Source organism: Phalangium opilio, unplaced genomic scaffold, assembly GCF_054372755.1.
Source record: "Phalangium opilio isolate 3A_F unplaced genomic scaffold, DU_Popi_V2 ptg000390l_1, whole genome shotgun sequence".
NCBI lineage: Eukaryota > Metazoa > Arthropoda > Arachnida > Opiliones > Phalangiidae > Phalangium > Phalangium opilio.
In genome coordinates, this window is record NW_028324234.1 from 3,676,296 (window position 1) to 3,686,980 (window position 10,685).

Genomic DNA, 10,685 nt, shown 5'->3' on the forward strand with positions numbered 1-10,685 from the left:
TTTAACTTCTTGGTTTTCTATAACATGAACAGGAGGAACAAAATACCAAATTGGATAGTGGTTAAAATCAGGGTTGGCAAAAATCCGGAATTTTCTTGAAAAAGCCACTGGTATGGTTTTTTTGCTGGTTTAAACCGGATTTTATTGGTTTTATCCCGCTTTTTTTAAACTACTCTCTAGTGTTTAATTTTAACACTTCTTTTTACATTTAGTGCGATAGTTGTCTTCTACTAGGCCGTCTGAGAATCATTTTTATTGTACATTAAAGTTGATAAAACTATAGACATTTCCCTTAGAGATGAGTAGGGCCCCTGATTTAATCGGGATTTTTCAATCCAACCCGACCCATATCGGGTCGGAAAATCCTAAATATTGTTAGAAAATTACTTTAAACTTTTTGCTGGTCGGGTCGGGTAGGGTTTTCATACCGTCTACCCGGATAGACATTTTTAGTATCTTAAATAGGGCAGGGTCGGGCCCAGGTAGGCTTTATTGTGATCTTCAATGGGGCAGGGTCGGGCCCGGGTAGGCTTTTTGTGATCTTCAATAGGGCAGGGTCTGATAAAGATTTTTCCAAATGCGCGGTCCGTCCTAACAATATAGCGTTGCAAAAAATTCAACTCAGTCTCACGAGTCTCGGGTGGGGCAGTGGGAGGAGGGTGCCTTTGATAAGGTCTCTAGCTCGGTTATTACTGAAGCTGTTAAGAGATTTGGCATCAGCGACACTCTCGGCCGCTGGATCAAGTCCATGCTTACCGACCGCGAGGTGTCGGCGTCCCTCCTTGGGGACTCTCTAGGGGTGACTACCAGCAGGGGCTTACCTCAGGGTGGAGTGCTCTCCCCCCTGTTGTGGTGCCTGGGGGTGGACGAGCTCTTGGAGAGGCTCGGGGGTGCAGGGGGCTGTAGCTGCTTCGGGTATGCGGACGATGTAGCGATAGTCTTTACCGGGAAGTTCCCGGATACTGTTACCGTGCTTATGACATCTGCTCTCTCTAGCGTGGAGCAATGGTGTCACGCGGTTAACCTCACCGTTAATCCGGATAAAACTGCCCTTGATACTAAGGATCTGTTCAATGATATCTCTTTCTTTGGCCAGGTCCTGACAAAGTCCTCGGAGGTGAAATACCTGGGGTTGACCTTTGATTGCAGACTCACATGGAAGCCGCATCTTGATCGGTGCATCTAGAAGGCCAAGATGCTTTTCTGGAGGACCAGGAGCTCTGTCGGCCAGACTTGGGACCTCAACCCCAAGGCTGTACAATGGCTCTATACTGGGATCATCAGACCCATACTATCCTACGGGGCACTTGTCTGGTGGACAAGGGTCCGGCTCAAGACGGTGCAGGCAGCCCTGCGCAAGCTTCAAAGGCTTGCCTGCATTGGAATTAAGGGGGCCATGAGATCGACCCCAACTGCTTCCCTGGAGGTTCTCCTTGACATGCTTCCTCTTCATCTCTTCATTGAAGAGGAGGCTGTCATGAGGGCCTACAGGCTCAACATTAATGGCTGTTGGGTTCCAAGACTCTGGGATTACAGCCATACGAAACTCTTTCGGGAGTACGTCGCACTTGAGCCGTCGTTAACGATGTGCTCTGACAAAACCGTTACCAGTTTTGATTTCACTAAGCCATTCAGCATCCACTCTCCCAGTCGGGCCGAGTGGACTAACCTGCAGCCTCTTGGCACTGGGGGTGAAACTATTTGGTTCACCGATGGTTCCAAGACTGATTCCGGCGCTGGCGCCGGCTATTACTGCCTAACCACAAGGGTCGGTTTTTCTGCTTGCCTGGGCACCTTTGCTAGCGTGTTCAAGGCGGAAATTGCATTAACAAAGGGTATACCGGACGGACTGTGAGAATTTACTCTGACTCCCTTTAATATTTTTCTCTATTAAAATAAGCCTAAATTAATGTGAATACCAAAATAATAAATGTCTTTATTTCAAAATCTAGTAAAAAATATGGAAAACGTAGTTTCCGTGGCGGATAACTGTGAGTTTACAGTCAATTTTTCTATGGGGGTAAAGGACTCCCAGCCGCCCGGGCCCCCCGTGGCCGTCGACGAGGAAATGCCCCACTTGTACGCCGAGCCCCCCGCGAAGTCAATGCCCCACGCCGCCAACGCTTTAATCAACCAGACCCACCACGTGCGCCTGCTGAAATTAATGAGCAGAATGCCCCAATAGCGGCGGCAGTCCATGAAGCCCAAGTGGCGCATGCCGATCCAGAGCCAGATGCCATCGCGGAAGACGAGGTAGCCCAGCAACCTATACGAAGGGGCGTTGGGAGACCAAGGGGAAGAGGCCGGTTACCCCTTAATCGTTAATAAAAGGTAACGAGAGTAATTCAATGGTCTAGCCTCTTTTTATTATTTGGATGTCCTTATAACACAGGTTTTAAACCCTTCTTTCCCCCCCTTATGTAGGTATGTTTCGGATACTCTCTGGTTGCCAGTAGACAAAAACGCACTAAATTGTCATCTATTTTTGGTCAATTTTTAAACCTACCTAGAAATTAAATAGTTAATTATTGATTGAAGCTGTTGTAATGTCCTCGTCGGTAACATTGTTAATCATTAAATTACCGTTTTTAATAATTAATTATTCATTGTTTAGTTACGATACTTGGTGCAAATACTCCATGGAAAGATGGGTATCAAAATCCACTATCCATTCCGGAATATTATATAAAAAAAATAAATAAATAAAAAATTAGTTTTCATCTATTATTTGAAACTAAAACTTTGAAAAAAGTTTTTAGAAGCGTAACCATAACACGAAATCCACTCACTACACGCTACATTAGTTCCGAACTTGACTTCCGATCTTCAGCCGCCGTATTCTGCAGGCTTAGCCTTCCGCGCCCACTTGGGTTCTCGTCGCTCATTGGTCCATAGAGATCTGGATTCTGGCTTTTTATTGGCGGCTTAGGTTTCGAGGCGAAATTGGATTCTGGACTGAGATTGGATGATGATGCAAGCAAGGAAAGCAGGGATGCCAGATTGAAAACCTTCAACCCGCCAAAATCAAATTGGAAACAAGCCCAAAAAACCGCCAATCGGTGTTTCGAAAAGAAGCCCAAAAACTGCCTAAGATCTAAACTATAAATAAATAAATAAATAAAGCTTTATTAGGGTTGGCAAAAATCTGGATTTTTCTTGAAAAAGCCACTGGTATGGTTTTTTGCTGGTTTAAACCGGATTCTATTGGATTTATCTGGCTTTTTTTAAACTACTCTCTAGTGCTTAATTTTAGCACTTATTTTTTACATTTAGTGCGCTAGTTGACTTCTGCTAAGCCGTCTAATTGAGAATCATTTTTATTATACATAAAAGTTGATAAAAATATAGACATTTCCCTTAGAGATGAGTAGGGCCCCTGATTTAATCGGGATTTTTCAATCCAACCCGACCCATATCGGGTTGGGTGAGAAAATTACTTAAAATGTTTTGCTGGTCGGGTCGGGTAGGGTTATCATATCGTCTACCCGGGTAGGCTTTTTTGTGATCTTCAAAAGGGCAGGGTCTGATAAAGATTTTTCTAAATGCGCAGTCCGACCCAACAATTTAGCGTTGCGAAAAAATTCAACTCAGTCTCACGAGTTTCGGGTGGGGCAGTGGGAGGAGGGCGCGTCAAACTAACCCACAACATATGGGAATCGACCATTTCGATGAAATAAAGAGGTAAAGACATGTGGGTCAAACGTTTCCCTCCATCTCACTTTATGGTGCCTGCGCTGTACTATATTATTATATTTTTGAAAAATCCACTGGATTTTTCATCGTGGTTTAAACCGGTTTAATCCAGGTGGATAAAACCGGACTGGATACCAGCGTGCCAACCCTGGTTAAAATCAGAATATAAAGGCTAGTATTTGTAAAGGTATCAAGAAGGATGATGCTAGTTACTGTACAATTCCTTCTTAGTTTTTAATAATTATCTATTCTTATACTAATTCAGAAAAAAAAACCAAACGCTTCATGAAAATAAATATACAGTTTGGATTAATCATAATTTTAATTGCGCAACAGTGTAATCTTTTAAAGCTATTAGAATATACATTATGTCGATTATGTAAGGTTTTTTTTCTTTATTATTGAAATCGTGTTCAAGTGCCAGGTCCCAGGTGCAGTGTTGACACCCCTTGGTTGAAGACGAACTACTTTCGACCTAGGCCTAGGCTTAAGTAAGACTATGTAAGAATATTTTAAATTAACGAGTGTTGACACTTATCATGTAAGGTAACATAAATAAAACATGAAAAAATTTGACAACAGCTATGCTATAATGACACGAGGCGAGAAAAGAGAAAAATCTTACGTTCTATGCAAAACAAAATGTTTAAAGATAAAATAAAACGAAAAATGTTAACGAACTAGTTAAAGAATTAATAAAGAGAAACTTGAAATAAACTGAAAAATCTTACTGACTAAGCAAAACATAATGTTTATAGGTAAAATTAAACGGAAAATGTTAACAAAGTAGGCATAGAATTACTAAATAATAATATAAGATAAACAGAAAGATCTTACGGACTATGCAAAACAAGATGTTTAAAGATAAAATAAAACGGAGAATTTTAACAAACTAGGCATAGAATTAAGAAGAACTGGAAATAAATAGAAAAATCTTACATTCTATGCAAAACAAAATGTTTAAAGATAAAACGTAAATGTTAACATATTAGACTTAGAATTAATAAATAAAAACTCTAAATTATACAAAAACAAGTTTTGCTTCGCAGTCCTTAAAAAACTGCATTTATACACAATCCGCGGCACTTTTTCAAACCCACAAAGGGCCAGAAATTAGAAATTATTTTATGTATTGCAATTTGAAATTAAGTTTAATCGATATGAGAAATTTGGTTTTAATTGCGTAGTTCAAACATTTGTTATGATTAGAAATTTTACAACAAAAACGGGTATAAATGCGGCATTTCGAGATAAAGGGAGCTTAGATTTTCACGTAGGAAATTATATAGAATCTGTTCCCCTAAAAACTTATCCCTGTCAAATAATTAAAGCGAAAAAATAGAAAATGAGCTTTTAACATTTTAGTTTTTCAGGGTGGAAGAGATAAGAACACTTATTTCGAGTAAAATGTCGCTTTACTACTCCTAAAATGAGGTCCCTCATTCTGATTTGTGGTTTTAAAAGCAGTGTCGTATTTCAGACATTTATCATACATTCAGAAAAGGTGTTCATATGTGTGTTGTTACATCTTGTATAAGTTTTAAACTTCAATTCGAACTCGAGTCATAATAGTCCTTGATTTAGCTCTTTGTTCCGAAACGCCGCATTTATACCCGTTTTTGTTGTAAAATTTCTAATCATAACAAATGTTTGAACTACGCAATTAAAACCAAATTTCTCATATCGATTAAACTTAATTTCAAATTGCAATACATAAAATAATTTCTAATTTCTGGCCCTTTGTGGGTTTGAAAAAGTGCCGCGGATTGTGTATAAATGCAGTTTTTTAAGGACTGCGAAGCAAAACTTGTTTTTGTATAATATCTGTCCCTTTTTGGGGAGAAACGTTATTTGGGAATAAATTAGTTCTGGAATAGTGAAACTCATTCGTCCAATTTTTTAAGACTAATTATATAGTATTTCACTAAATCGTAACTTACATTCGGAAATTGGAATGGTCGGATAATACAATGCACTGTATAAAAACACACTATGCTAAATATTCGTTGAAACCATGTGAAAATTATAAAAATTCTTCAACTATTTCTTTGTGATCATTTAACGTTAGGCTTACAAAGACAAAAATTAGGCCCAAAGAGTTTTAAAAAAAATCACGTGAACTTAATTAGAGAATCAAAATGGTGAAATTAAGCGCGAGATTTGAATTGAAACTTTAATTGAAATGCAGCGCGTGCTGGCGCGTGAGCTAGCGCGTGGTTTAAAATATTTATTTTTAAACCTATACAAAAAGGCCAAGTTAACCTTACACTACGAGAAATGAGATACTATACCTTTTCAGCCTTTGCTAGTGCTGTAAAGTTAGGCTGTGAAAAAAGTGTACCCCCTTGGTCGCGAAAATGTTTCCACCTCATAATGTTAAGCTCCATAGAGTTTAACATTACGATTTCGGATTGAGTATAAATAGAAAATCCCTGACGGGATTTTCTTAATAATCAGAAAATTCTTCTGCCTGCAAAGCAAAATGTTTGAAGATGATATGAAACGAAAAATGTTATCAATTATAATTAATAAAAATCAACTACCGGACTACTTGCGTATAAAATACTAGATATATTGCGTAAATAAAGTTGAATTATTATAAATACCTAGTAAATGTTATCAAAACAGGCATAGAATTAATAAAGCTCAAGATCTTACGTTCTATAAAAACCAAATGTTTAAAAGCAAAGTAAAACGTAAAATGTTAACAAACTATAGGCATAGAATTAATAAATACAAAATAGAGACAAACAGAAAAATCTTACGTTCTATACAACACCAAATGTTTAAAGGGACATTATTACCAGAAATTATGTATTTTTATTCTGATTCTTTAAGTTTTAATATTCCGCCTTGAACTTTTTTCAGATTTTTTGAAGAGTTATTTATAGTATTAAACAATAATTGAAGTTTTTTATCCAAAAGATGCATTTGAATTTTGGTAAAGCGACCTACCGGCCAATCAGCGCCCGCGATTTATAAGAGGCCACTCCCAAACAGTGACGGAAATAAGAAAAATTCCTTATGAAACATGTGTCCAGTGATCCCCTGCTTGACTGGAAAATTTATAGGACATTGTCCACTGGAGTGCTTATTTCCGGCCCTGCCCTCAAAGATTTTCTCAGTCGAGTCTCATTTACGTCGTCTGCATTAGGTTCGGAAATGTATATTCTACTTTTTAGAACTCAAAAGAAAGGCGCGGGTTTGATCGTTTAACGAATAGCGGATAAGGAACATTAATAATTAGCAGGTTTATGCTTTTACGTTTCACTTACACTCAAATGTTTCTCTTAAACTTACTATATTAAAATGCGGCGTGTCGTTGTATATCTGATAATCTGAGTGTCTAGTTATTCGTCTAAGGAATGGGAAGATCAGTGTTCTTTGTGACGTTCGGAATTTGAAAAAATTTAAAAACCCATCTGTTAAATCTCAGTAGCCGTATTCAGCTGAAAATTCACTAATACGACCACGCCCCCTCGGCGTATTAGCGGGTCACGTGATATCCGGCTATCATGTTAGGCTCACTAGCGCCAAAACGGAGAGTAGAACAGCACCATAAATGGCAGGATATTTGAAGTCAACCTTGAGCAATCGCAGCGCCACAAGCGGTGAGGATAGCAGCACCCAAAATGGCGGGAAGTTTGAAAACAGTGAAAACTTGACGCTTGTGGCGCTATAGGTTTCATCTTAGCTCTGGGAAGCATATTACATTGAGTTTACAGCGGGAACAGTAAGATTTATTTATTGTGGAATAAACATATTAAAAGTACACTCTTTAATATCAGTTAAGAGTATTAATCATGGCGCAGATAGCTAACGACATAGCTATTGCTGTCGTTTTCGATGACGAGCAATATCTCCGACAGAGGCGTAATGCGTTCTTGTTACCAGAGGAGATATTTCTTTCACAGTATCGTTTGGACATTTTAAGTGTGCGTGCCTTATGCCTAGCTCTTAGGCCGCAATTGGAAAAAGACCACGACCGTGGTGTGGATGTTATTGGGGTGGAGGATGAAGTGCTCGTAACACTGCTGTTTTATGGCTCGGGGACATTTCAGCACGCTTTGGCCAGCAACTACGAACACGGCATGAGTCAGGCGTCAGTCAGTCGTAGCATTGAACGGGTCACCAATGCCATAATTAATGTCAAAAGTGATTTGATATCGTTTCCAACAGATGAGGCGTCAGTAAGGTCTATGAAGGTATGAATTTACTCAGATATTAGCTTTCCAAAGGAACGTTTTTTTATTGTAATTGTTACGATCATAGGCGTCTTTTATGGCCACCTGCAGCTTACCAAACGTTATTGGAGCAATTGATTGTACGCATGTTCCAATCAAAGGCCCTTCACCAAACAGTAATGCGTACAGGAACAGAAAGGGGACATTCTCCATTAACGTTCAACTTGTGATACATTTTGCTCTATTCATAACAAATCCGTTTTAATTAAAATGTTTCGTTTACAATAGGTCAGCGACAACGAATTGCGCATCATGAATGTGGCGGCTCGGTGGCCTGGTAGCGTTCATGACTCATTCATCTGGCGAAATAGCAGGCTGTTTGAGGCATTTGTGGAAGGGGACATGCCCCATGGTTATCTTCTTGGTGATGGAGGCTATCCCTTACAACCGTGGCTCATGGTGCCAGTATACCGCCCACAAACTCCGGCAGAGGTTGAATTTAACACCCGGCATATTCGTGGTAGGTTGTGCATTATTTCTTGTGTGGCCGGTAATAGTGTTTTGTGTGAAATTTATGTTTGTTTATGTAGGACGAAACGTCATCGAGCGCCTTAACGGCGTCCTCAAGTCACGGTTTCGTTGCCTTGATGGCTGAGGAGGCAAACTATGCTACCATCCGGACAAAGTGTGCCGCATTATAACAGCTTGCTGCATTCTTCACAACATGTGTTTGGCGAATAAGATACCCTTGCCTGAGGATAATGGTATGAGAGATTGCTCGTTACTTTCTTTGCATACTGCTCATCAGTATACAACAGTATGTACCTCTTTCGTAGAAGATGGTGCTGTCGAGAATGACGCAGTTGTCGAAATGCAGGTCGACGATGATGCCCCTGCGAATGGGCAGGCTGCAGCGGCTGGTTATCGTGTCCGGCAACACCTCATAAACATCTGCGAAAACCAGTTATAATTCATTTTAACAGGAAGGTGTGTTTCAACGTGAAGCTTTATCTACGTCTAATTACATGGATGTGTTTGTAAGACACTGACTTCCATATTTTGTAGGCATTGAGGTTTGCAGTAGGAAAGGGGGCCTGCCATCAAAACTCCCCGACTCGATTGCGACCGCAGTGGGCAACGGGACCTGCGTCATCAAAACTCCCCGACCCGATTACGACCGCAGTAGGCAACGGGACCTGCGTCATCAAAACTCCCCGACCCGATTACGACCGCAGTAGGCAACGGGACCTGCGTCATCAAAACTCCCCGACCCGATTACGACCGCAGTAGGCAACGGGACCTGCGTCATCAAAACTCCCCGACCCGATTACGACCGCAGTAGGCAACGGGACCTGCGTCATCAAAACTCCCCGACCCGATTACGACCGCAGTAGGCAACGGGACCTGCGTCATCAAAACTCCCCGACCCGATTACGACCGCAGTAGGCAAAGGGACCTGCGTCATCAAAACTCCCCGACCCGATTGCGACCGCAGTAGGCAAGAGGGCCTGCGTCATCAAAACTCCTCATGGGAAACGACGTGTGGCTACCTCCAAGTGGTGTTTCCCGGGTAACGCAAAGTGCCACACAAGACCGCATACCCTGCACAATGACGGTATTGATTAATGCTTGCTTAAATTGATGACACGTTGGTAGAATAATAACTTATTTGTACTAATCGATAGATGGTAGTCATGGCGCAAGTGTGATGGAGAAGACGCAGAATCATAGTGATGCGTTGTATACTTCTGTGTGTGACGCAACTTGCGGTCATCGTTCTTGTCATATCTTTGGATAGGAATTCACGTCATTGACCACTTAACAATTGTTGACCATGCCTTTCTGACAAGCGTACCAATGGTGCCTACAAGTGGTTCAGTAAAACACGTACTATCACAGTAATTTGCTTGAGAAAGACATATAATTAACGTGATGAAGCATGAAAGTACTGTGAATGTCCAGAATCATTTGAAAAGAGTATCCGCTGTCATCGCTGTTCATTACAAAACGCTTCAAAGTTAATTGCAAGAAAATGTAGTCAAATATTTATTACGGTTGGAATTAGAACTGGTTTTGGGATTTGTGAAACCGTGGGATCATGTTGGTTTAATGGTTGATTTTGGAAAGTTGTCTCATGTCAATATGTTATATTTCGGATTAAAATATATTAAACATACTCTTCGCCTTTTTTATTGTTTTACGCATTTCAGTATTTGGCCATTCCCTTGAGATTGTTCATACTGACCCACATGACTTTCTACAATTTCAAGGGCATATTCAACATCTATGTACAGTCGCGGAAATAAGTTTCGGATCATTTTCAATCGACGATAATTTCATGATGGATCGTCGTATCGCAAAATTTTTGACATTATTAGTTAAGTGTGAATGTCAAGAATAGGTCAACACCTTATTTTTGAAAATCAGAAAATTATTGCGCTCGTGACTACTAAAAAACCAAAAAATCACTTTTCGACCAATTAAAATCTTCGCGTCACGTGACATTTTTTAGATGCATCACATAGCTCGCGTCATTTGGAAACGAACCCTTTTTGAAATTTTAAAATCGGTCCAGCCGTTCAAAAGTTATGGCGTAAAATGTGACTGGATTTTGGTCACAAATTAAGCCTAACGTCCAAAAGATTGTTTAAGAAAAGCCAATGAAGCCAAAGGCGGGTAATGTTATTTCAATAGAAAAAGGAAAACACCAAAAAATTGCTTTTCAAAAATATTATAAAATTGAGTAATTTAAATAAAAATTGAATAATTAAAATAAAAAATTTAATAATTAAAATTAAAACTCATTGA

General features: G+C 39.9%; 1 long non-coding RNA gene across 8 annotated transcripts; it reads right to left on the bottom strand.

Annotated features, from left to right (window-relative positions):
• Window positions 1-7,421: 7,421 nt before the first annotated feature.
• Window positions 7,422-10,597, bottom strand: LOC149596243 (uncharacterized). 8 transcript variants are annotated; one of them, XR_016379326.1, is made up of 7 exons: window positions 9,835-10,597; window positions 9,733-9,774; window positions 9,553-9,665; window positions 8,903-9,479; window positions 8,703-8,828; window positions 7,994-8,629; window positions 7,422-7,890 (listed from the first exon to the last, which is right to left on the bottom strand). It is a non-coding gene; the product is annotated as an uncharacterized LOC149596243 (long non-coding RNA). The 8 variants fall into 8 exon arrangements; XR_016379322.1 differs by having other exon boundaries at window positions 8,928-9,479; window positions 9,733-10,597; XR_016379325.1 differs by having other exon boundaries at window positions 9,733-10,597.
• Window positions 10,598-10,685: the final 88 nt, after the last annotated feature.